This window comes from Ambystoma mexicanum, chromosome 4q, assembly GCF_040938575.1.
Source record: "Ambystoma mexicanum isolate Mex_15411 chromosome 4q, UKY_AmexF1_1, whole genome shotgun sequence".
NCBI lineage: Eukaryota > Metazoa > Chordata > Amphibia > Caudata > Ambystomatidae > Ambystoma > Ambystoma mexicanum.
Genome location: NC_090928.1, coordinates 71,137,495 through 71,164,404, shown reverse-complemented (window position 1 = coordinate 71,164,404; position 26,910 = coordinate 71,137,495).

The window sequence follows — 26,910 nt, the reverse complement described above, 5'->3', positions numbered from 1 at the left end:
ACGGGCACCACCTGACTTGCCGCGTCCCCTGTAGGCTTCCTAGGACGAAGATCTTGCCGCTTGGCGGTAAGTGGAGGAGCCACTGCCGGATCCCTTGGAGGCACCTTGTCTGCTGGAGCTCCGAAAGGATGGCCGTCGTCGTTGGAGCACTCCCAGTGCCCGGGCAGTCTCTGTGTCTGTCTTGATGGCCTGAAGGGACTCATCAACCGCCTTCCCAAACAGGTTGTTCCCGTCGAAGGGCATGTCCAAAACCTTGGTTTGTACGTCCTGGCGGAAATCAGTGGACTTGAGCCATCCTCGTCCTCTCAAGCAAACGCCGTTGCCCAACTGACGGAAACCGGTGTCAGCGATGTCCATTGCCACCGTGATGGCGTGGTCCGAAGCAATCTCCCCCTCCTGTAGGATTTCAGGGGCCTCAGCCCTTTTGGCGTCCGGAAGGAAGTCTAACAGAGGGGCGATTTTGAACCACAACTCCCTGTCATAGCGGGCTACGATAGCCAAGGCGTTGGCCGCCTTAATAGTTGTTGCTGCGGATGAGATGATCCGTTGTCCCATCGTGTCCAACTTCCTGCCCTCGCCGTCCGGCGGGGAAGTTGATGTCGAGGCCGATGGCCCCCCCAGCTTTCTTCTTTACCGCCGCCGAGACGACCGAATCCGGGGTAGGTTGTGCCCGAAGGCACAAGGGGGCAGCGTCGGGGACCCGGTACTTCTTCTCGTACCGGTCCCTCTTTGCCGGCGCCATGGCAGGGTTCTTGAGGAGGGCGAGCCCCTCATCCCAGATGTCATCAAGAAGCTGTACGGCGAGGACCGTCTTCCTTTTAGCCTCGCGCCGTTGGTAAAGGAACCCTTCTTTCTTCTTATCTTCTCGGCAGAACTGAAAAAGCTCGGATGCCCTGGAATCATGGCATGAAAGGATCCAATCTCGTTGGGCGGGGACGCCCGAGCAGGGGGCGACGGGGGACACGTCCCGTCGTCGCCTCCGTCGTCATCTGTACCTGTCGTAGCCGTGTCCATGCCTGTATCATCCTCGTGGGTAGTAGACCGGGGGGGGGGGGGGGGGCAGAGCGGGCCGCAGAGGTGGGAGAGGTGGCGTAGGATGCGTCCTCCTCCTCTTATGCAGTGGACTCTCCGAAGGTCCTGACTCAGGTACCTCCGTCGGGGGAAGGGGCAACCTTGTCCTTATCTCCGAGCATAAGGACTGAATCGCTGACAAAATGGCCGCCGAGGTGTCCTGTGGCGCCGGAAACGACGGGCCGAGGGCTCTTGAGGAGCCTTGTTGGCGACACAGTCGCTCTCGTCGTCGCCCTCGTCGGGATCCCTCCCGATGGGCTGGGCCTCTTCCACGACTTCGATGAGCTCTTCTTCAGAGGTCGTGTCCGTATCCATGATGGCCACCAGCCCCTCCCCCACCTTTTCCAACAAGGACTTCGTGGGGGTCTTCTCAATGGGCCTGAAAGACGACTCCCTCCGCGGTGGCAGGGAGACTCTGGGTCCTGAGGGCGCCTCCACTGGTGTAGCCTCCACAGGCTGAGCCAGGGCCGCGGCGACATCCTCAATCAAGGTCTTAGCGGGGTGAATTAAGGCCATTGTCACCTTCTGGATGCATGGGGCCTTCACCTTGGGGGGAGGGTCCGAGCCTCGCTCCCCCTCTGCCGGAATCTTCGAGATCGACCAGGGCCTCTCCAGAAGCTTCTCTCCAGAAGCTTCGCCGGGTTCTCGGACGTCCTCTTACCCGAGCCAGAGCGTTGGCTCGTGGTTGATGGCGCCAGGGAGGATGCGCCCTGCCTGGCAGCCAAGGAGCCTGACCGTTCGGCGCTCCCGGTGCCCGCGGTGCTTAGCCTTTTGTTGGGCCCCCGTCGCCGGGGCGCACTCACAGGACTTAGAAGACCGCTCTGACTTCTTTTTCCAGTTGGCGAGACGGAGGTGGCGATCCTTCATGGTCCGCTCCGACATGTTCCCACAAAACGCACAGTCCTTCTCCTTGTGTGTCTTGTCCTCATGGAGACAGTAGAGGCATAACAAATGCTCGTCCTCCTTGAAAACATTCTGAAGCTGGTATCCAGGGCAGGTCCTGAACAGCTTCCCGGGCGTCGAGCTTCCTTTCTCCTGGGCAATGTCCGGGGTAGGCCTCGGAACTTCTGGAATCCTCCAAAAGCGTAACTCGACGAAATCTTCACCCTTGAGGGGCGTAGAAAACTCCGAAACGGATCCCCGTTGATCGGATGTAGAAACGGTGGAGCTTGAGGCTCTATTTAACCGAAAAATGAGACAAATCTCCTGAAAAAGCGCGAAAACGCAGCAAAAGCTCGAGAGCTACAGCACGAGGACTCCCAACACTTGAACGTGCGGTACAAATCTGAGGATGGCTGCCGGAGGCGGGGCTTAGGGAGAGGGCAGTCATTGGCTTGGGGCAGTATGACCCAGAGACCAGTGATTGGTTACTACTAAGAAAGACAGATCAGAAACGAAACTGATACTGATTTTTTTCTATACCGAGGATTCCCGGCCTGACGACGGGGAATACTCATGAGCATGTGAATCCATGCCAGACCCCATGCTGGAGAATGTAGATTATCGGGTGAAACTGTTGGCTTATTGGCTCAAACTATGGAACACCCCAGATCTGCATATGGTCTGTATGATGTGTTAAATCAACAAGGGGTGTCAAGACTACCATGGTTCACTTTTATTCAAGGAATAGTAAACAAATTGGATCTACCGATCCTCTAGCGCAGCCAAAAATGCTGCACATTCCAACAATTGTATAAGCTCTTCTTAAATCCAATGTAAACAAGAAATTGGTGGCACAATATTAGGATATAAAATGTAATAATGAGCTGCAGAATTATCTGGATATACTGTGCCTCAAATCTGTAAAACTAATGATCAAAGTGAGACTATGAACTTCACTCGTACAATTTTAAAGCTTTCTTGAACGATGATATCGTGGGTAACTGCAAATATTGTAAAACCTTGGATGATGATGATTATCAGTTCTTTTCCATATGTCCTTTCTATATAATACAGAGGAAAAACTTACTGAAACCTCTGTTTAACTATTATAAAATAAGGACTATCCAAGAAGCTACATGGTTTCTTAGAACTGCCTCCAATGGAAATATGAAACATTTGATAGTGAGATCCTTGGGACAGCATGGGCAATACATGTAAAGTTCATAGCCTAAAACCCTGAAAATTACTAGTTAGTTATAGAATATAAAGATGTTTGTATGTCGTAGCTGATATATATATATATATATATATATATATATATAATTCTTAATTGATTTTTTAACAATATTTTTATGGACTGGTTTGCTATAGTTTTTGAACCATTTATTCTGTTATTAATCTATATGAATAATCTATTACATTTTATACTGTATCTATGAATTGTCTGCATTATTAACCATATATTAGTCAATGTTAAGAGCAAACTTAAATTTCAGCTGGGCATGCCAAATTAGAGAGTTGGAGGAAATTACTTTTCTTCTACATTCGAAGTAATGCATTCCTTTTGCACCATGTGGTCTCACCTCCACTCTTATATAGGCAGTGAAATGGGTATGTGCTGAATTGGTTTATATTTGCTATAAGCACAATGTAGCTCTACATTATTTATAACAGAGCAGTTAATAATTACACCGGCACCAACCATGGTGCTAATAACGTCATGGTTTAGCGCCGGTGTTGTAATGGGGGCCAATGCCTATATTTACAACTAGATGCTACTGTAGGCCTTGGTGCTACAATTCAACTACTGGCCCAGGAAAAGCATAATCAACACGCCTTCCCTCTGTGTAAAAAATGGTTCAACATATTGCACAGCTTCCGTACTGCATTTGTTATGCTGCTGCAGAGGCATTGCTATGGAGTTTGGGGGAGGGGCTATAGCCCCCGGTCTCTTTTGGTTGTAGCTCCGGATAGAAGCTCAGGGGCTACAACCAAAAGGCTAGCTAGCCCCAAGTCCTGACAGTCCCAACATTAGCACAGCCCCTGGATCTTTTACAAACCTAGCAAAACCCCAGTTCTGCTGGTTTAAGAAACATGCCAATCCGGGGTCACAATTCTCTCATATGCATCCCCCTTCCTCTGCCTCCTTCTGCTGGGCTTAATGAGCTAAATTCCCATTGCAATCTCATACAACCCATCCGTTGGTTTGCTTATGGGCCTGCTGATTCTCTCTGCCCACCATGTAAAATCATGTGTCCATGCCACAGAATTGCTTCTGAGATATATGTATAGCTAATTTCTTGAATTTATCCCAAAAGTCGTATACGTCCTTGACCATTTTTTCAGAAAGCGTCATTCTAATTACATGCCACGCACTAGAGTGTCCAGCTTGTTTGGCAAAGAATCAAGATTAACTCTTCGGATATGTTCGGTTTAACTGATTTAGGCATTATTCACAAAGATTAACAGTTTCTTCTTCTACTTAGCTACACACTTGGTTAATGATTAGTATTTGCCATGCTCGTCTGTGAACACTGATTATTGCAATGGCTTTTTGTCTTGCTTGCAAAAATCCGGTAGTGTACAGTTCACGTAGCCTTGTCCCTCATTTGAGGACTAACTTGTGTTTGCAGACTTACTAAGTAATCCCTTCACGAGAATTCTGCTTTGGCCATGTCTCTGTTTACAAGTTTTGCTTTTTATGCTACATGCCAAGAGTTAGACACTTGGTATAAATTATTCTTTTTTTCTCTAAATGGAATTCTTTCCATGATGTAATGTGTTGATATTCTACAGTTTTCTTAGGACAATGACTGTATGACGTGTATACACTAAGGACCACTGCTGCTTCTACGTGCTTTTAAGTTGCTTTACACAGTTTCCGCCTTTTTATGTGCAATTCCTTAGTTAACATGCAGTTACTGCTCTACTTCGGCTTGCACTGGAAAAAGAAACTTCTTTGGTTGCCCCTGCCCTTAGCTCTATGGAGTTGTTGTAGTGTTCCTGCCCTTCTGTTATTTGCAGGGAAAATTTAACTTTTAGGCACTTTTCTTACAGGCAGTGAAGAAGCAGGAATGAGACGCAGACACAGAGGATGTCATGAACCATCAAACTCGCCCTTTCTGGGCCTCCTGGTCCCTGACACGTCAGGGTCTACACTCCATAATACTACCAACATGGCTGCAAGCCCAGAACGCCACTCACCAGTCTTCGCGTTCTACACAGCGTGCTCTATAAAGAGGCCACACCCCTGCGGCCCTGCACGTCTCAACGCTGCTGCTAGCTGTGACCGGACGTGTGCTCTGTACTCTTCCTTGTATATTCGGTTGTTTCCTGGTTCCAGGAAACCCTTCTTCCAATCTACCTTTCCTCCTTCTTATCCAGCCTTCCCGGAATCCTTGCACCGCCTCCGCGTGCTTCTTATCCCTTTCTTTGAGTTTCCCCTTGATCCTGGACATCGAAGCTGAACGAACACTGGAAGCCGAGGACGGCTGAGCGGGCTTGTATAAGACCCGAACCATACGAAAGACGACTCCTCCTCCTAAAGAAGTCATCAGGCAATGAAAACAGGTGAGAAAGGGGGAAACCTGTGACAGGAGGAGACATAATTTTGGTTATAAAGTTTTATTAAAATAATTTGGGCTGATGTCCAAACAAAAGATCGGTCCTGTGTCTGTAATCCTATTCTAGCCCACACACTCTAAATAAACTCTAAAGGTGTAAGGGGATTGTTTCTTGACTGAAGTGCTCAAGAGTTCAAATCCAACAAAAGGGCTCTTTTAATGAACAATGGGTTCTTGACTTCCCCAATGCTCTTCTTCCCATGGATTTACTTTCTTCCTTAGGCTCCTTAGATAAACGTTCACCAGTTTAAAAAAAAAAAGGTTAATCAACTTCCAAGGGGGTTACTCTCTCCCCCCTTGGTATTCTCACTTCTTTGGGGGGAATTGGCTCCCTTCTCCAAGCATTTTCTTCCTTTACAGTTCTTTAGGGATATGTCTATTCCTAAGGACTTCCCTCTTCTCTTTATGGTTTCTCAACTGTTCATTAATTCAAGGACCCTTCCTTGAGGGTATTTAGAATAGTCTTAATGGTTGGGCATACTTGCCAGGTTGTGTTGCACAATTGTTTCAACTTCACCTGGTTTACCTTCCTACCAGGACTTCCTTACTTAAACATTAACCTTCACATGGTATACTCTACTGTTGGGACTTTGCTACATAAGTACTTCATTACACAGATATGTAACTTCACCTGGTGTACTTTCCTGCCAGGACATTGTTACTTTAACACTTTATTGTACAGATACTCAAATTCACCTAGCATTCTCTTTGTCCAGGACTTTATTAGATACTTTGTTACATAAATGTGTAACTTCGCCTTATTTACTCTTCTGACAGGACTTTGTTATATAAACAGTTAATTACTCAAATAATTAACTTCACCTGGTGTGGTTGCTTTCCAGGACTTTACACCACTCTTCTATCACAACCTTCACCTAGTATATATGCTGCTAGATCTGTCATATGGGTTTATTTTTCCTCCCTGTTCGGGGTTTAATAACCCATTGGTAACTTGCATCATAGACACACTCCAATGACTTTGCTGCTCTCTGCTCATGCGGTTCTCAAGAAGTGTTTCCCTTTATTTTACCACCCGGTAACCCACTTGCTTCTTCTAGGTCCACCGGTTATTTCTGTTGCTGATGCAGAGCAACCTTTATTCGCGGAAAACCCAGGAACCCTACTTTCTTCCCAGGGTTTACCGGTTGTCTCTAGTGCCTATTTGTTCCTTTCTGCCTTGATGTACTGTCTTCGCATGCCCTGCCTCCAGCGCTGCAGTCGTGTGGTGTAGGTTTTCGTGATGCATGGTTTCCACCGCTTTCTCTCTCTAAGCGGTGGACCGCCCGCACCCTGGCCTCTCTGTTCTTTTCGTGGGTCTGCCTTTCCAACTTCTGCCATGGTGTCCTTGCCTTCAACATGGTTCTCAGCAAGCTTACGGTTCGCGAGATTTAGCGTCGGCATCTTTTCGCTCCCCTGCATGTTGTCAGCTGCGACTGCCCCGTATTTAAACTTCCCAGTCTGCTTATTCATCTCCCAACAACTAGACCGCAGCGTGCGATGCCTGTTCCTTGTACTCATCATTACTCAGTCACTCTTCCTTGTATCAGTGGTTCTTTAATTGGTTTCATAATGACTTTGGGGGGAAGTGGATACTGAGCTTCCTGGGGAGTGATCTTCACTACTCCCTGCCTCGTCCCAGTCAGCAATATGTTTTCCCTAATGGAAGTTTTTGGTTTAGAGACATCAGCCTTATACAGAGGTTAGGGATGAGTGACAATATGCCATTAATGCACAAGGGACTGAGGAGACATTCCAGAAGGGGAAAGGAGGGCATGTGTTTTCTTTCAATTATGTCATCGAGTCTCACTGAGAGTCACCTCCCCCCAGGTAGTCCTCCCTCATGTAGTCGCTCCCAGGGTCAGGATAAGGTAGCGGCTGCTGTCCCCTGGCCACATAGGGGAAGTTTATCCCAGGGAAAGGAGTGATGACATCCTCTGATTCATCACAGTGATGATATACATATTGTGCTATTGCTATAGGCTATGCCAGTCCATCTTTGACTTATACTAAAATTACATGAATGAGTTTCTTATTTCTTTAAACTTACTACCCAGGTGTTCTGTACAGTTCATAGGCGGGATTAAGTGGGGCTTGATTTGCTTTTTTCATTGTTATTTAACAAGATATATGGCATTGTCAAGCACTGGTGCATGCAGGCCCTCACACTATGTTTGGTGGTTGCTGCCATGGGGATTCCGGCATCAGTCCCACGAATGGGACTTCAATTCCCGGTGGCCGCAGCGCCGCATGACATCAAGTCAGTGACGCTCGGCAAATGAGTCCCTTAGAGCCACGCGAATGTGGAAGCATTAGCAGTGAAAACGTGGATAACAGCTCAGCGGGCTCACTTCTCAATTAACCTGTGAGTGGCATGTGTCCTTCCTTCTGCTTTTTGGACTCCTAGCTTTTCATAAGCTTGTTTTTCCTCTTGTCCTGCTGTTAATATGAGGTGTTTAGTGGGACTTGATTTGCTTTCTTCACTGTTATATAATAGGATATATAGTACTGGGAAATCGGTTCTCTTAACCTCTTCAGACCCGTGCACCACTTACTCCAGCGGTGTTCCTCTCTTCTCCCCTGGATATCGTCCACCAAGTCTTTTTTCTCTCTCTGCCTTATGCTCTCCTCAGCCTTGTGTGTCTTTCTCCTCCCAAAGGTATGCTGTTCTCATTCTCCTCCTTCCTTGTCCCAAACCAACCTCTCTACTCTCCACAGCCACGTCTCCAGCCAACTCCAAAATAGTCTCATCCTTGCTTCCTCTCTCCCCAAACTCTCAGTATCTTCGGCCACAAGCCCATCCTTTTCTATGTCTTCAGCCTGCCTTCCAGCCCTTTTCAGACTTAAGGGAACTCAGGTGTGTTTTTAAGCATCGGGTATGTACTGGTTGATGGGCCTGCCTCTGGGGACGCTTGCAGTTTTGATGTGGGTTTGTGGTTAGTTAGTTAATCCCCGTGAACAGACCTCTCATCTTCCCACATCCAGGCCCTGCCCTTGGGGAGGACTCCCTTGGTCTAAGAGGCCTTAGCTCTGTATGCACCGATAACTTGTGATGGAACTGCTGGAGCGGTTGGTCTTGGTTCGGGCCCTGTTTCTTCCCCAGTTGTTCTTAATATTGTATGGGAGTGAGGGGCCCCCAGACCCCTTCGCGCCATACACTCCTCAGTACAAAGCTTGGACCACGTGCCTCCGGTAGTGCGATTGCCCCTTGTCCTTATGTAAAGTTAACCACGGTTGACCGCTACATAGATGGGACTACTGAGTAGGACACGGGCATCCATCTTTTGTGCCCCCTTTTGACTCCATCTTGGGCAAACAGGCCTCACTGCGATAGTACAGCAATGCTCAGCTCCCTTTCCGCCGCACCAGCCAAGGACAGAGACAGACAGACAGACAGACAGACGCACACAAAAAAGGCACACAGGCAGCTGGCTGGCCCCCACCCTTGCACTCCCCCTGCGAAGGAAAGCTCTGCGCTCCCATTCTCACGCTGAAGCCGGAGAAAGTTGCAACAACCAATATGATGCAGTTTTCTTCCTCTGAGATCACTGCTAGCATGAGAGCCAGCATGTGAACCAGGATGAGCTACGCACTTTCTGCTCGTTCGTCCCCATAAACGAGCAAGCCACCCACCCCCATTTAGAGCAATTTATTGCCATCCTGACCCTGCGCTCCCTGTAAGGTATTTCTTTCAAGTGCCAGACCCTCGCCTGTGCTGCGAAACCCACCCAACACACCCACTACTAACCTTAAGCATCTTACCACAATATATGTTTTTACTGTATAGGTCTAAGCTTAGGAGATATGTGAAACACAGCTTGATTCTTTTTACATGCACAATAAAGGTCAAGGCCTCCAATTAAAGCCACAAATGACCCAATTGTACTGACAATAATCACTATGTGTGACTTGTGTAGAAATATGAAAAGTAGCATAAAATGTTTAGATGATATGTTATTTAGGGGGTAATTCATAGAATTCAGCGCACAAGTGGCGCACGCGGCTGGCGCACAGTATGCGCGTGCGAATCCCTGCGCCAGCACCCATTTCCGCGCACAGCGTATTCATGGATTCCAGCCACCAAAACCAGCCGTGGCGCACAGTGGCGCAGCGACCTTGCAGCAGCGCCAGTTACGCCCCCAAGAACGCCTTCCGCGCAGGGAAAAGCCATCAAAATCCCCAATCCAGCGCAAAGGGCTGCGCTAACCCTGTACCAGCACGGCAAGCGCGATCGGGCCTGGGGGAGCGGGCTATGTGTATTTCAGGGGTTCGCGTGAACTTTCTCACGCGATCGGGCCTGGGGGAGCGGGCTACGTGTATTTCAGGGGTGCGCGTGAAGTTCCACACGCGAATAGCCTGGGCGCGTGTATCTCAGGGGTGCGCGGGAAGTTCCACACGCGAATAGCCTGGGCGCGTGTATCTCAGGGGTGCGCGGGAAGTTCCACACGCGAATAGCCTGGGCGCGTGTATCTCAGGGGTGCGCGGGAAGTTCCACACGCGAATAGCCTGGGCGCGTGTATCTCAGGGGTGCGCGGGAAGTTCCACACGCGAATAGCCTGGGCGCGTGTATCTCAGGGGTGCGCGGGAAGTTCCACACGCGAATAGCCTGGGCGCGTGTATTTCAGGGGTGCGCGGGAAGTTCCACACGCGAATAGCCTGGGCGTGTGTATTTCAGGGGTGCGCGTGAAGTTCCACACGCGAATAGCCTGGGCGCGTGTATTTCAGGGGTGCGCGTGAAGTTCCACACGCGAATAGCCTGGTTCCACACGCGAATAGCCTGGGCACGTGCATTTCAGGGGTGCGCGGGAAGTTTTACACGCGATATCAGCAGGGTACGTGTATTTCAGGGGTGCGCGGGAAGTTTTACACGCGATTTCAGCAGGGTACGTGTATTTCAGGGGTGCCGGGGAGTCCTACATGTGATTTGACAGTGTGGGTCCTCCTAGGTGTTCCCTGTACACCCTCCACGGCCCCTGCAGGCAGCCCACACCACAGGGGACTACCCTGCATCCCTGGTCATGTCCCGCAGGCAGCCCACCCAACATGGGCATGCCCCCCAGCAAAGGCACATGTCTCCTTGAACTAATGAACACCAACTCATGTCCCCCACCCCCCAGCACTGTGGGGCACCTGCCAGCAGGCCCCCACCCATGTCCAACTCATGTCCCCCACCACCCCCACCCCCCCAGCACTGTGGGGCACCTGCCAGCAGGCCCCCACCCATGTCCAACTCATGTCCCCCACCACCCCCACCCCCCCAGCACTGTGGGGCACCTGCCAGCAGGCCTCCACCCATGTCCAACTCATGTCCTCCACCACCCCCACCCCCCAGCACTGTGGGGCACCTGCCAGCAGGCCCCCACCCATGTCCAACTCATGTCCCCCACCACCCCCACCCCCCAGCACTGTGGGGCACCTGCCAGCAGGCCCCCACCCATGTCCAACTCATGTCCCCCACCACCCAGCACTGTGGGGCACCTGCCAGCAGGCCCCCACCCATGTCCAACTCATGTCCCCCACCACCCCCCAGCATTGCGGGGCACCCTCCACCAGGCCCTCGCCCATGTCCCATCCATGCCCCCCTGCACCTGGGTCCCCACAATCCCCAATCATATCCGTAATGGCCATCCTCCCCTGCCAAAAGGCCCAACCAACTATCACATCCACCCACATATCAAAGGCAATTACATGTTACACACCCAATGTAAATAATGGAAATGAACACATGTCTGTCACACACAATGGCTGCAAGTGAATGTTAAAACACCCAACATGCATGCATGAAAGTAATGAGATGATACGACCCATTGAAGGATGAAAATAAAAATGTATTGAAAATCAACTAGAATGGAAATGAAATCAGAAAAACCACAAAGCAAAACAACAAAAAGAAGATGAATGTCCATGAAAAAAATCCAAAAAAATCAAAAAATCCATAGAAGAACTATATACAAGACAATCCCGGGTCCATGAGCCCAACCAAATGAAACCTAACTATGTCAACTAACTAAAAACTGAACTATATACAAAAAAGTGGCGCATTGTCCAATCGCAACCAAATAAAAAAAATAAATAATTCAAAGGAAACCTACCACTAACTATATAACTATATACAATGGCAGCGGGCAAGTCCTGCGGCTCACTCTGTGATGTTGCCGGCCAGGGCATCATCGAACTCCATGTCGATGTCCTGGAGGCGGGACTCTGTCCTGGCCCCGAGGTCTCGCAGGGATAACCCCATGTCCAGCTCAAACTCCCTGCGAGCTTCCTCGAGGCACTCAGCCCGCCTCAACGCCCGACGCATGGAGAACTCCGCCCTGACCATGGTGAGCCGCTCCTCTTCCGCCCGCTGCCGCTCCGCACCTATCCGCTGGACCAACTGCTCCCACACGGAAGACACTACCATCCCAGGGTTCTTCTGCCCTCCGGCCGATGCCTGCCCCTCTGATCTTGATGGCCCCGAGCCATGATGCCTCCCACGTCGAGCCTGCTGCTGCCTCCGACGCCACTGCCTCTGCCAGCACGACGGCATCCAGGATGATGGAAACCACCGACGCCGTCGTGCACGTGCCCTGCCCGATGATGCCGTCACATCCTCCATCTGCTGGGGTCCAGTTGCTGTGTTGTCCACCCCTGCTGGACCTCTGACTCCCGACTGTGGCAGGGATGGGATCCCCACCGAGCTGGCTGCATTGGTCAGGGCAGGTCCACAGGGGGCCCTGGTGGCATCTGGGCCGGAAGACGGCAAGGAGAACGACTGGCGTATAGTCTCCACAGAGGCGGAGAGGGCCGCCAGATTGGCCGACACATGCAGGAAACCCCCGAACAGGGCCGATCCCAATTGGGCCACGTCGGCACGGTGCTCTTCGTGATGACGTGCGTGCTCCTCCTGGAAAGCACGCACGGCATCACGAATCACAGCCGTGCGCATCGCGACCCCAATCAGGACCTTCTCCACACGGCCAGGGGTCCCCTCGTCCGCAGGTGGAGGGGAGTCAGATGACATGGACATCCCCTCTACCTGCGGACGGGCCTGGGACGGGGCATCCCTGCTGGTGCAAGGTGGTGCACCCACAGGTTCAGGGACAGCGACATGCACAGGCCCCTCCACGGTGACCTGTGCTGTCTCCTGCCCCTGCCCCTGGACTGCACCACTTGCACCAGCAGGGATGCCCCCACCAGGCCCCATGTGCGCCTCAGTGGCGGCCTCCTCCTCCTCTGTGGAAACCACCAACCTGGATGGCTCCTCGCCGTCTACCGCCGTAGCAGGCCCCTGTGGGGGCTCACCCACCCCTTCCGCTGCAGCCGTGGGGGCATCCCCGCCACCTTGCTCCACAGCGCCGTCTCCGCCCTCTCCTTCACTAGCCGCTGCGTAGAGGGAGACATAGAACACAAGCATCAGGGTACTGTACAATGGTCCCCTAAACAGGAAGCAATAGCAGATGAGTGCCACTGTCAAAGTACACTTCCATCATGTCACACCACAACACATGTGTCAGTCCAGGCAAAACACACACAGTGACAGTCATGGTGCGTGCCATGGACATTTCAATGCATGTCCAATGGACTCTCGAACCATACAATGTAATGGGACTCACATGCATCATGGGTCATGCCTATCACATGCACACACTTCACCTCAGTCACATCCATCTGGCCCCGTACACCCCAATCACAGTGCATACAAGGTGACTAGGCTGCATCAGTGAATCTGTACATTGTCACAGACATGTGTCATGCATCCATGGCACTCACAAGTCACAGACACGCAGGTCAGGCACACAGACATGGATACCACATATGTATCTGGCATCAGCACCCATCCCTCGCCCCCACCCATGTCCAGGAACAGAGACTGCCATGCTCTCATGTGTGCAATCTGCACAGGGCTCCCCATGTCGCATTCAAACACATGCAACAACCGTGCGGTTCACACATTACAGGTCGCACATGCATTCCCATGATGTCCCTGCACACATACATGCGTACATGGCCTATGTCACACATGCAGGCAAGTATCAGACAACCAGCACACTGCAACATGCCCTGTCTCACACAGCAATGCTTGGCCACTTACCGCTCAACTCCAGACGGGTCTCCCTCTCAAGGACCTGGGCGTGGAGTGCTGGGTGTGCGCGTTCCAGGACCCTCAACTGGATGGAACTCATGCGGCCCCGGCCCCCCTCCACGAGGCGCCGGGCCTTCATGAGGGTCCTGGACCTCAAGTCCTCCCAGCGCTTCTTGACCTTCAGGATGGTGCAGGTTGCCACCCCCTCCGCGTTGATGGCAACCACACAGTCGGCCCAGATCCTATCCCGTCCTTCCCTGTTGGCGCGGGACGATCCGAAGAGGGCATCATACTGCCCCAGGACTTGCTCCACCAGGACACCAACTTCGGTGGCAGTGAAGCTGGTGCCCCTCTGCCCCTCTGGCCGGGGGTTGCCACTGGGGTCAGATGTGGATGTGCCCGACATGGCAACCCCAGGGGCAGGAGTGGGTGGGCAACTGGGTCCTGGGGCTGGGCTGTGGAGCGATGTTATTCGAGTCGGGAGTCTTCTGTACCAGCAGGGGTGGACACAGCAACTGGACCCCTGCAGATGGCTGATGTGCAGGCACCAAATGGCAGGGCACGGTGGCAGCAGGCAGGCAGCAGCAGATGGCACGTGGGAGGCTGCTCGGGGCACTGGGGGGCAGTGATTCGGCCTTCTGGGCAGGAGCGTGGTCTTCCGTGTGTTTTCGCGTGGCCAGCTTGATACAGAGTGATTTGGCACGTGAAAAATCTGCACGTCAGCGTGTAATTCGAGGAAAGGCCCTTAGCGCATAAGCGCGTCAGCACGCGTACGCGATTTCATTGGACCAAAGGCCCTTACAGCGTAAGCGCGTCTGTGACGTTTTGCGCACGGGCGTTGCCCTGGCAGCGCTTGGAGATCCCGCGTGCCTTTATGTTCTGTACGTGCTTTTCGTGCGGTGCGTGTGTTTTCCATCCGTTGGGGTTCACACGCTATTACTTCACAGCGGGTGTTGGCTACGCGTTCTACTACACGCAAGGCAGACGGTGAGTGGTACCCCGCTCCCCCAGGCACGATCGCGTGAGAAACTTCCCGCGCACCCCTGAAATACACGCGCCCAGGCTATTCGCGTGTAAAACTTCACGCGCACCCCTGAAATACACGCGCCCAGGCTATTCGCGTGTAAAACTTCCCGCGCACCCCTGAAATACACGCGCCCAGGCTATTCGCGTGACCCCTGAAATACACGTAGCCCGCTCCCCCAGGCCCGATCGCGTGAGAAACTTCACACGAACCCCTGAAATACACATAGCCCGCTCCCCCAGGCCCGATCGCCTGAGAAACTTCACGCGAACCCCTGAAATACACGTAGCCCGCTCCCCCAGGCCCGATCGCGTGAGAACGCGAACCCCTGAAATACACGTACCCCGCTCAATCGCATGTGTAACTTCCCGCGCAACCCCGAAATACACGTGCCCCGCTCGCACAGGCACTATTGCTGTATGTTGCCACTTTTGTAATGCGCAGGGACGCTACCGCCTGCCTTCGTGTGGCGGACGTGTATCGGCTTGTGGGTGTCTTTCGCTGTGCGTGGCTTTGCCCTATTCGGTTCCATGAATACGTGTGGTTCGGGTGCGTGTGGGCGTTCCCTCTGCTTCCCTGCAGTACATCCCCAGTTACGCCCTTGTTTTCGCAAGTTGTTCCCCATTCCGCGCGTTACGCCCCGTGTTCCGCCCACTTTCTAGTGTATGCGCAGAGGTTGTGCGCTTTCACTGTGCGCGTCGCGCACGTCTTTCGGGATGTTGCAGTGACGTGTGCGCCATGCACGGGTTTGGCGCACATCCCGAGGAAGACACGCGCAGGGACTTCCATGAATCGCACGCGTGCGCGTGCGCCTCTTTTTTTCCGCTTCCGCCTGCTTGCGCCTGCTTGCGCGTAGATTTTCGGCGCACGTTTGTTCCATGAATCGGCCCCTTAGTGTTTTACGAATGCAACATATTAGCTTAGGTAGTGACCACAGTGACCGGACCCTGACCTGCGTGGAGCACAAGATATTTGATGTCCGTCATCTCGTCAGCCACTCAGCCAACCAGAAGGAAGAGATGCCACCCACACCTACAGCACCACACCGCCTGGCCAATCGGGCCCATTTAGTATTTTTTGTTAGTTACTTTAATTGATATATATACGAGTATGATGTAAATGTGGAGAGGGGTTTTTTGTGGTTTATTTCCTAGCTGGAGAAATAAACCATCCTTTGAACTCTTGCAGCCGGGTCTCAGTGCCTCCTTCCCCGACAGAGGTTTGTGTTGGTCATTTTATTTTCTCTCACATGTAGTAAACCAGGGAAAGGCACCTACATTTTTGGTGACCCCCGCGATGTGATTTAGAGGAGGTGCCTCGAGGCCTGCACCGCCCGGCATCGAGATCCAGGATGCCCCCAGCAAAACCATTGCCTCTGCAGGTTGACCAGACTCTGCACACCAAGAAGAAAGGGTCAAGGGTTCCCGGTTGACGAATACCCAATCGAAAAGGCTGCTCGCCAAGGCAGGCCACGGCTTGGTTGGGGACGGACCTGAGCGGCGACCCTCGGAGTACCTGACTGAACACGTGGAGTCCCGGTTGCAAAGACCCCAAAGGAAGGTAAGGGGAAATACGGGAAGAAGGGAAGGTAGTTAAGAATAGGGTCTGTGTGAGTGACGGTGAGGCTTTTCTGATCTATCCTTAATATGGCCATTAGGTGTTGTGAGAAGAAGAGAAGTGGTGTCCTAGCCCGTACGGGGTAGAAGGCGGCGCTGCGTAGCATTTGTCCCGACCAAGTGCAGAATAGAGATAAAGAGAAAAAATAGTAGGGGTCTCGTATATTGAGTAGACTCGGAGTAGTTTTAGAATATTCTTTTTCCGTGGAGGTAAGAAATCTTGAGATATAATAAAGGTGAAAGGGGTGGGGAGTGAATGCGAAATAGTAGGTAGAATAGGGAAGAAGAAAAACCAGGGACAGTAACAGGAATAGGGAAAGAACAAACGCGCGCAGGCAGTGCATGTGTATGTTGCATGATTATATGTTTGTCGGTCTGCTTTGTGTATATGTCCTGTTGAACACGCTAAAGTATTTCAGTACAAATAACTTGTTTAATGAATAATAGGCAAAGGAATAAATTGTGAGAGGTGACCAGGTAACACCTCTCAGAAAGAACAGCTAATGTGACATAATTGCGAGAATTGATAAAGAACGTTTTTTCACATATTGTAACTGACATATGAAGTGGGAGGTGAGAAGGGACTCAAGGGTACCAGAACACACAAGAAAGGAAAAGAGGCATTGCCATGGGGGGAGTAACGCCACTGGCACATATTTGCCAGCACCTTCCACTATATAGCGACAGGATACAGAAGTATCACGATCAGTGGATCACTGAGATAAAAGGAGATGGGGTTATACCAATTTGGCCAGAAGGAGGGTCATTCGACAAAAGAGTGTTGGACTTAGTATCAACACATTTGCTAGCACGATACAAAGGGAAACAGTTACAGAACCGGAGAGAAGTGTTACATTTATGGCGAATGTTCGAGGAAGTTACCCCCCACGGCAGAGGTAGGTACAAGCCGAATGATAGAAAAGCAGAAAATACCTGAAGAAGCGGGACACCAAAAGGGGAGTGCTCAACAACTACAACCGAGAACGAAGTAACAAAAATGTATCCCTTAATGACCAGGCCAACAGTAGGGTTTAGTGAGCCCCTGTATATACCACCCACCCCCCACTGCTCAATGCGGCGCAACAGCCCCTGAACCCCCCACCATATGACAAAGGAGGCCTGTACGGCCCCATGAGTGCGCCTCCTGTGAACATAGCACGTTTAACAGGCAAGTTAAATCGCCAGCTAGCACACGCACAAATGGAAATAACACGGTTAAGAGCTCTATGTGACAAAGGGCAAATGCTGCCAGGGGAGGGGAGGTACCCCCGCTGTCACTGGTAGAGCTCACATCCCCGATAGGGGCAGCAAGCAATACAACCCCAGCAGTCTCAGTATCAGGACAATCTATAGCATCGCAAGGGACGTCATCACAGCAAAGACAAGAACAAGAGTGGCAGTCAGGACAGTTCCTGTTCCAATTGAATAACAAGCCAGTGAGAATTATACGCCCAGATACACCAGAGAGTCAACAAAGTGGAGATCAAGATGAAAGGCAAGGAAGTGAACCCAAGGAAAATTGAGAGGATAATAACGAGCCAGAGTCAGAAATAGAAGAAGTATGGGATGATTTAGATGAATACGAAGAGGCAGCTGCCGCAGAGGGTTCCCCACTGCAAAACTGCCGTTACCCAGACACACTATCGCCACCATTATGGCAGGGTAGATTAAGACAACAAACAGGGAGGACAGGGAACATACTGGTAAGTAAAACGAAAAAAGGGAGAACGAGCAAAACAGGAAAGAAACAAACTACAAATGCCACTGATACATAAAGGAGCATGTAGGCCAAACTATATTCCGTGGGCCCAAATGGACAAAAACAACCTGTTAAAACTCCTCCCCCCGCTGACGGGAGGAGCAGGTAAGTGGATACATGTATTTGAGAAGAACACGGCCGGTGTGCCGTTAGCTATAGGTGATGTGAAAAGCTTATTAGTATCAGCAATCGGGGACCAAGCAGACACAATCTGGGAAAGGGCAGGGTTTCCGGGAGTAACCATGAGCTGTAATCGCCACGATGGATCACCATTCAACAATGTTCGAGCACAAGTGTGGGATGCATTGCGGCGTGCATTTCCAGACGTTACAGATTTACATGCAGTGCATGATGGAGGAGAACGAGGATCCTGTGCAATTCATTTTTGCGAGTGCAAGACTTATGGAGAAGCGAAACTGGTACGGCATGGAATCAATCAACAGCCTTATTTTATTTTATCATTAAAAAGGGGTTGCCGAAAGAGGTGCAGAAGGCCTTGGACAAAATAGCTGGGATCGAAGCTAAAGGGTGGCCTGAAATTCAGAGCATAATTGTACACCATTGGAGGAGGATCAAAGAGAAAGAAAAGGAGGTCACACAAAAGAGGCTGGCCGACGAAGCAAAATTAGTGCAGTAAAAATTAGTAAAGGTCACCGCCATTACTGCCAGTGTAACCGCAGACAGAGGAAATGAAGGAGAGGAAAACGTGGGAGGAAAGCCCGTTGGGATAGCAGCGCAGTGGGTTGGAGAGGACCAAGGACAGTGGAACTGAGAGGAACAGCCATACCAAGGATCACAGTGGCAGAACAGGCCGGCCCAAGGAAGAGGTGGGTACCGTGGGCAGAGGGGAGGATATGGAGGAATGGGAAATAGAGGGTATGGTGGGCAAGGACCAAGAGGAGGACAACAGGGGTCATGTTGGAATTGTGGAAGGTGGGGACATTATTCACGAGATTGTAGAATGCGACCATCAGGGTAATTTTAGGGGCAGCAGCAGCCCATGAACAATGAACAGGGGTGGGGCTGCCCACACCCAGGTAGCCCTTGTGGAGCTCCAATGGGGAGGGGGGGGGGATAACAAGATCAGTACTGCTATGACCCATAACAGCAGCAACCACAACAGCAAAACGCACTACAGCCCATGGCAAGACAAAACACAGTACGGAACATAAACAAGAACCCTTTTGCAGCGGCCGCAAACGGTGCCCTTGCACCATTCCGTGGCGTAACGGTCGTAGGTGACAACGTTTTTTTCAATGCCAGGCCAGCAAAAATACCAAGACTAGGACAGCCCACAGGGAGTACTTGCGTGTCCAGTCCTATCCACCACCCAAAGTGCAAATGAGGAACCACTAGTGGCGGCAGAGATAGGAAACAAGCAGTTTATCTTTATGGTAGACTCTGGAGCAGAAAAATCATGTCTCACAGAAGGGCGGTTTCAGCTCTCGGGAAGAAATTGAGACGCAGGGGTTCTCTGGGGCTATTTTAAAAGTTCCTTATACAAAAGATCTTGATGGAACAGTAGGGGGAAAAACAGTGCGCGCACCCTTATTGTATTATGGAGACGCGCCAATCAATTTGATGGGACGAGACTTGCTCAGTAAGTTAAACATGACCATAGCCTTTACTGAAAGAGGGATAGTGTGCTCGACGCCAGGGGTATGCCCCGTACGAGCACTCCTGATAATAAGCATGATTACAAAGGAAGTTGCAGTAAGAGGGATCCCCATGGACATGTTCGTCTATGGAATACAGGTATTAGCCAGAGTAGTGCCTGAAATAACACAAAAAGACTGGAGAATACCATCAGACTTCATATTCCGCCCAATCACATCAACGGATGTAGTGCCAGGCACAATTATATCTAGAGACATTGAGGCAGTTCAAGTTTCCAACAAACGCATTGTGGTCATAGGCATGGACACGCAGGGACGCGAGTGGAGAAGTGTGCTATGCATAGAGCCGAACATAATGCTAAAAGATATAACTGATGAATACTTGTTTACTGATTACGAGGGGGATGGAGAAATAATCATGGAAATAAGCATACCATGTGACATTATGATCCAATACAGAGAAATACACAACCCACTCATGGCTAACATAAAGGCCCCACTGACAATATTTGAGGAAGACATGGCCAGGGTAGCACCTGAAATTTGGACTACAGGGCCACACGATGTGGGATTGTTGCATGAGGTGACTCCCATAAAGATAAAACTGAAACCAGGTGCCCTCCCACCCAGAGTGAAACAATACCCAATATCCAAAGAAGCAGAGGAAGGTATTAGAGAAACAGTGAATGCACTCCTAAGCCAAGGTATCTTAGTGCCATCAACTTCCCCATGCAACACAGCGATTTTTCCGATTAAAAAAGCGAAAGGAGGGGCGTGGAGAATGGTCCAGGATCTCCGCCCACTCAATGACGCCATCCAAAAAGAGTTCACATTAGTGCCTAACCCGGCATCAATATTGTGAAGTATACCAAAAGAGGCAACTTTCTTCGCCGTCATTGATTTGAAAAAGGCCTTTTTCTCTGTGCCACTTGCACCAGAATCGCAGTACCTTACAGCCTTTACATTAGGAAACAGCGGATATGAACACCGCAGACTCCCACAGGGGTATTGCGAGAGCCCAAGCATTTTTAACAGAGTACTACGAGAAGACATCGGCAACATAGATGTAGGGAGCACCATTATACAGTAAGTAGATGATTTACTCGGCTGCAGCAAAACAGAAGAAGAGTGTTGAGAAGACTCGATAACATTGCTTAATGTATTGGCTGCCAAGGGATACAAGGTGGACAAAGGAAAGTTACAATACTGCCTTGCAGACGTTGTATATCTTGGCCAGCAAATATCTAAAGATGGAAAAAGAATACTACCAGACAGAGCTGCTGCCATTCGACACATTATTATACCAAAGACAGTGAAGGACATGCAGAAATTTCTTGGCATATGTAACTATTGCCGAGCATGGATCCTCGATTATGTAGCATACACACGGCCAATGCTACAAGCACTGAAGGAAGCACAGAAGAACAGGGCCCCAATAAAATGGACACATGAGACAATTGCCCAATTCTCCCGATTAAAAGACATTATTGCAGACGTCCCAGCCCTTGCAAATCCAGATTACGAAAGGGAATTTTTCCTGTTTTCACATAGCAATGGAACATTGATGACAGCAGTATTGACACAAAAGACATCGCTAGGCCACATACCATTAGCGTACTACAGTGGAATATTAGACCCAGTAATGCAGGGACATTTCGCTTGCGAACAGGCCCTCGCTGCAGCGGCCTTTGCCATTGAGAAAAGTGCCACAATCGTAATGGGATGTTCAGTGACACTATATGCGGAACACTCATTATTTGCTATCTTGGAAAGATCCAAATCTACTCTCACAACACAGAGAGCATCTGCTTATGAAATAATAATATCCAGTCCAAATGTACACGTGGTCAGATGCAAGATAGTGAACCCAGCCACATTCATTACAGAGCCATGCACAACTGAAGATTTACAGGAACACGATTGTAGCACATATGAGGGAGAGGGTGATGACATTCCCAAAGCAAGAGAAAATGCCCTTACAGAAGGAGAAATCTATTTCATAGATGGGTCAGCATCCATAAACTCAGAAACAGGAGAGAAACACGTCGGGATGGCAGTAGTGCACATGGAAGAAGACACATACAAAGTGATTGTTCAAAAGCGCCTCCCCTCACATTACTCTGCACAAGCAGCCGAAATGACTGCGCTAATCAGCGCGTTACACACAGCCAAAGATTGTGCAGTAACAATATATTCAGACTCAGCTTACGCCACCACCACAGTTCACTCAGGGCTATCACGTTGGCGAAGGAGAGGGTTCAGAAGAGCAGACGGGTCCCCCGTACAACATGCCACATTGCTAAATGAACTGATAGAAGCTTTAGCAGAGCCATCGCTAGTGGCAGTGGTTAAATGCCAAGCCCATACCAATAACACAGACGCTGTCTCATTGGGGAACGCAGCAGCCGACAGAGCGGCGAAGGAAGCCTCGAACTTCAATAAGACACCAACATCAGAGTACGTTGTAAAAACAGCCACAGCAGAAGCATACAGTAACACGCCCATAGCACAATTGATAGAACTCCAGAGAAGGGCCCCACCGGAAGAGCAGGAGTTGTGGGGCAAACGAGGATGTAAACAATCAGCCACAGATCTCATTTGGAGACAGGAAACGACAGGCAAGGTAGTGATGCTTGTAGAATTATTAGAAGTAGCGTTCCAACAACTGCACTTCCCAGCTCACGTTGCAACACAACACATCGCCTCAGACATTCAAGAAGATTGGTTTGTTCCCAATCTGCACAAATACTTGTCTAAATTTGTGATTGAATGTACTACATGCCAAACTTACAATACAGGAATGACATTACGAACTCTGTGTGGCACTTTGCCACGCCCTACAGGTCCATTCAGAGAACTACATATCGACTACGCCGATATGGGAGAAAGATGTAATGGAGTGAGATACTTGATTGTGGTGGTATGCCCTTTTTCACGGTGGGTGGAAGCGGGCCCCTGTCCCCATCCGGATGCAAAATGTGCTGCCAAGTTCCTTGTGCGAGAAGTATTCTCGCGGTGGGGAATCGGTGACGTGATCCGTTCAGACAACGGCACGCACTTTGTGAATGATCTTTTCAAAGAAGTAACCTCCCTTCTGGGGGTGAAACAAACTATGTTCGATTTATCATCCAATGGCCAATGGAGTTGTGGAGAGGATCAACGTGCTGCTGAAAAGCAACTTATCGGAATTAAAAAAATTGGGTATATTGTCTGCCCCTAGCACTGTTCCAACTCAGAAATCAACCATGCAAGGACCACCATTTGAGCCCGCACGAAATTGTGACGGGGAGAAGAATGCACACGCCGCTCTCTCCTGTTAGGAGGGCGTCTGATGCACACAGGGCTGCCACAGTGCTGGGGGAAGAGTTTAAGGAATACCTAGCACAGCTAACGTGCGCGGTATGCAGCATAGCAAAACAAATTGCTCCGCCATTAACTGAAGATGTAGCAACAGACACCTCCATGCCGGCAGCAGATAGCCCGGAGGGGCCATTAATGCCAGGGGAACACATCTATGTTAGAAATTTTGTAAGAAGGTGGAATTCACCAAGATTTCATGGTCCATATACAGTGGTGTACAGCACCCCAACTGCAGTTAAAGTGAAGGGACTGAAATACTGGGTGCACCTCTCGGACGTGAGAAGGGCGCGCGGTGTCGCACTCACCCAAAATGAAACAGACTGTGTGAATGGCATCGCTAACACAGTCTGACATGATGAAAACTGCAACTAAGACAGGGAAAGTATAGTGAAAAAGCAAAATGTTTTATATATTCTGTCTCCCTTTTCTTTTTTCTTATTAAATCTCATATGAATCGTGTCATTTTTTCTATTTTTCTTCATTGTTTTTATAATAAATGGAAAGAAATTGTTAAATGCCTAATTGAGCAAAAAGATGAAAAAGAATGAACAATTGCAAATATGTTTCTTTTCATGATGACTTAACAAATTTGTCTCGTTCACATAGGTTCAACATGAGCCAATGCGATGAAACGGCTGAGCAGGCTGAAATGTTAGATAGAAATAGGGATGCCACTAGCGCCAGTAGATTGAGCAATATAGAATGCATTATAAAATATGCTGCCATATTATTTGCAATAATGATGTTTTATTTTATTTGGTATAACGTTGTTTTATTTGTGGCAAATGAAATGAACAAAGGGGGGGAGCGGGGCTAACATGACAAAACCAGGGTTTAAACTAATATGGACTGGAGTAACAACCATTTGGAAGGACACTTATAACGTTGAATCGAATAGTATAAATATAACGTCACCCTATGAACAATTGCATGTAAACAAAACTACTATTCCATTGTTGAGTAATACTATGGCCAAGGAAATAGAGCTTGGATGGAATGTAAATGACGATTACTATTGGTTGACTAACTCCAGAAATACAAGCATGCACACACACACGGCACCAGAAACCACTACGGAATACACACGTCACCATGAACAGCATTGATGATGCATGGTCCAGAATATTCCCGCTGCAATATCAACGAGTTGGTACCCAATTAAAAAACAAACGAAGGAGGAGAAAAAGGGGGGGGCGGGAAAAAACAGATATATTTATCACAACCTGGGGGGTTAGATGAAAAGAGGACCCCCGACACCCTGACCAATCAAATAAATGGTATTAAGACATGAGCACCGCAGCAAAGCAAGCAAGTAATGAAAGTTGCTACGTGTGCTCACTTATCCCTCCTGCAACTGGAACCCCAAAAATGTTAATTCCACAGAAAGTACCCTTGTCTGAGGCCCAATGTTTGATTCATCTGATGCTGTGTAGAATAAAAAAGACATTTCAAGCACACACAGTCGCCATGGAAAAATTGGAAAACAAACAAACATGCACCAGCAGACGACAAGGAGTAATCTGCCTCCAAGAGCCATTTTTCATCATAAAAGGGACAAGGAATGTAGACGACAAGTGGCATGATGAAACGATTAAATGCAAAGCTGAGGGGCTTTGAGGGCTGCCAGACGAAACATACGAGTGGGCAAAAGAAACGTTCGTCCCCATCTGGTTACAGCATATCACCAAGCTGACATGGGTCAATCCCTGGAGAGACCCATAAAGATTCAAAGGGAAATACTGCACAAACTTTGCTTCCATGGAGAAGGGAAGGTGAATATGGGAAACGCACAGCAGTGCAATAAGACTTTAAATACCAGATATTAAAAAATGCACTGCCGCATTAATGGACATATACTGGATCTGTGGCAAACGAGCTTACCTGCATCTCCCAGCATCCCGGAGGGGGCACTTGTGCCCTAGCCACACTTCATTCAGCACTAATGGTGATACCAGAGAGTCACGTTCAGTTTACAGCAAGGCCTTCGGCTGACAGTTCGACAGCAGGCCAATCGGCTGACATATCGGCAGCAGGGCAATCGGTTGAACCATCGACAGTGCCCGATGAGACAATCACAGAGCCCCCAGCATACGAACTATTGTCAGAAGATACATTGAGAACCAAATTGTCACGCAGAAAAAGATCCAATTATATTTCGTCCAAATCGTCAGAACTTCTTGCTGAAATCCCGCAGCAGTACAAGCTTTTCTCATCTGCAGAGACATTTTTTGCATCATTTCTAGCACCAGGCGTTCAAGCAAGGACAAACGCGAAATGGCTGCAGATAACACGCTGGGAGCTCATCCAGCTGGCTAACGACACTGAAGAAGGATTCAACATCATAAAAATAGAGCTCCGTGCACTGCGCCTGATGACGATGCAAAACAGATATGTCTTAGATCTTATCACGGCGATGGACGGCGGTGTTTGCAAAACAATTGGGGGGGCGTGCTGCACGTTCATACCAACTTCAGATGCTGATAACGGGACACTGTCACACGTGATAACAGCAGTGCATAATTTAGGAGAAAGAATGAGAACGGAAGGTGGAGCAGACAACAGCACGTGGTTCGACAATCTGTTCAGCTGGATACCATCATGGGTGAACATAGCAGCGAAGATACTGATTCCCATTATTGTCTTTCTTCTCCTAATATTTTGTGTGTGCCAACTGGGACTAAGATGCTGTGAAAATAATATGCCTAGTTCAGCGATGATGATGGTAACAGTGGGCCGACAGACAACGGTGGCTACCATGATAGATGCCCAAGTACAAACCGGAGAATACACCAAACCGCAGTATAGAATGACTGCCATCTATAGGCAGTATGGGGACGTGGTCGATAATCTACATTACACTACCATTAAAGAACCAAAGGACTTGCTGTGGTATAGCGAGGTTTGGATAGATTTAGATGGGGATGGTGGGATATACTTAATGGTCACCCCAGAAGAATACGCAAGAAGAGGTAACAGCTTAAGAAGTGTGTACAAAGCATGGATGCCAATAAAAGGGTACACCCGCTTGGGATGAGGCTGTGGCTGAAGCTGAGCGCTACCGAAGGGAGAATGGAAAGAACGAGATAAGTAGTTTGTTACTTTAGATGTAACAAAAGGGGGGAATGTATGGGAGTCAGGGGCCCCCAGCCGCCCCTCGCGCCGTAAACTCCTCAGTACAAAGCTTGGACCACGTGCCTCCGGTAGTGGGATTGCCCCTTGCCCTTATGTAAAGTTAACCATGGTTGACCGCTACATAAATGGGAATACCGAGTAGGACACGGGGCATCCATCTTTTGTGCCCCCTTTTGACTCCATCTTGGGTAAACAGGCCTCACTGCGATAGTACAGCAATGCTCAGCTCCCCTTCCATTGCAGCAGACAAGGACAGAGACACACACACACACACACAAGGCGCGCAGGCAGCTGGCTGGCCCCACCCTTGCACTCCCCCTGCGAAGGAAAGCTCTGCGCTCCCATTCTGACACTGAAGCCGGAGAAAGTTGCAACAACCAATATGATACAGTTTTCTTCCTCTGAGATCACTGCTAGCATGAGAACCAGCATGTGAACCAGGATGAGCTAAGCACTTTCTGCTCGTTCGTCCCCATAAACGAGCAAGCCACCCACCCCCATTTAGAGCAATTTATTGCCATCCTGACCCTGCGCTCCCTGTAAGGCATTTCTTTCGAGTGCCAGACCCTCGCCTGTGCTGCGAAACCCACCCAACACACCCACTACTAACCTTAAGCATCTTACCACAATATATGTTTTTACTTATACTAATAGGTCTAAGCTTAGGAGATATGTGAAACACAGCTCGATTCTTTTTACATGCACAATAAAGGTCAAGGCCTCCAATTAAAGCCACGAATGACCCAATTGTACTGACAATAA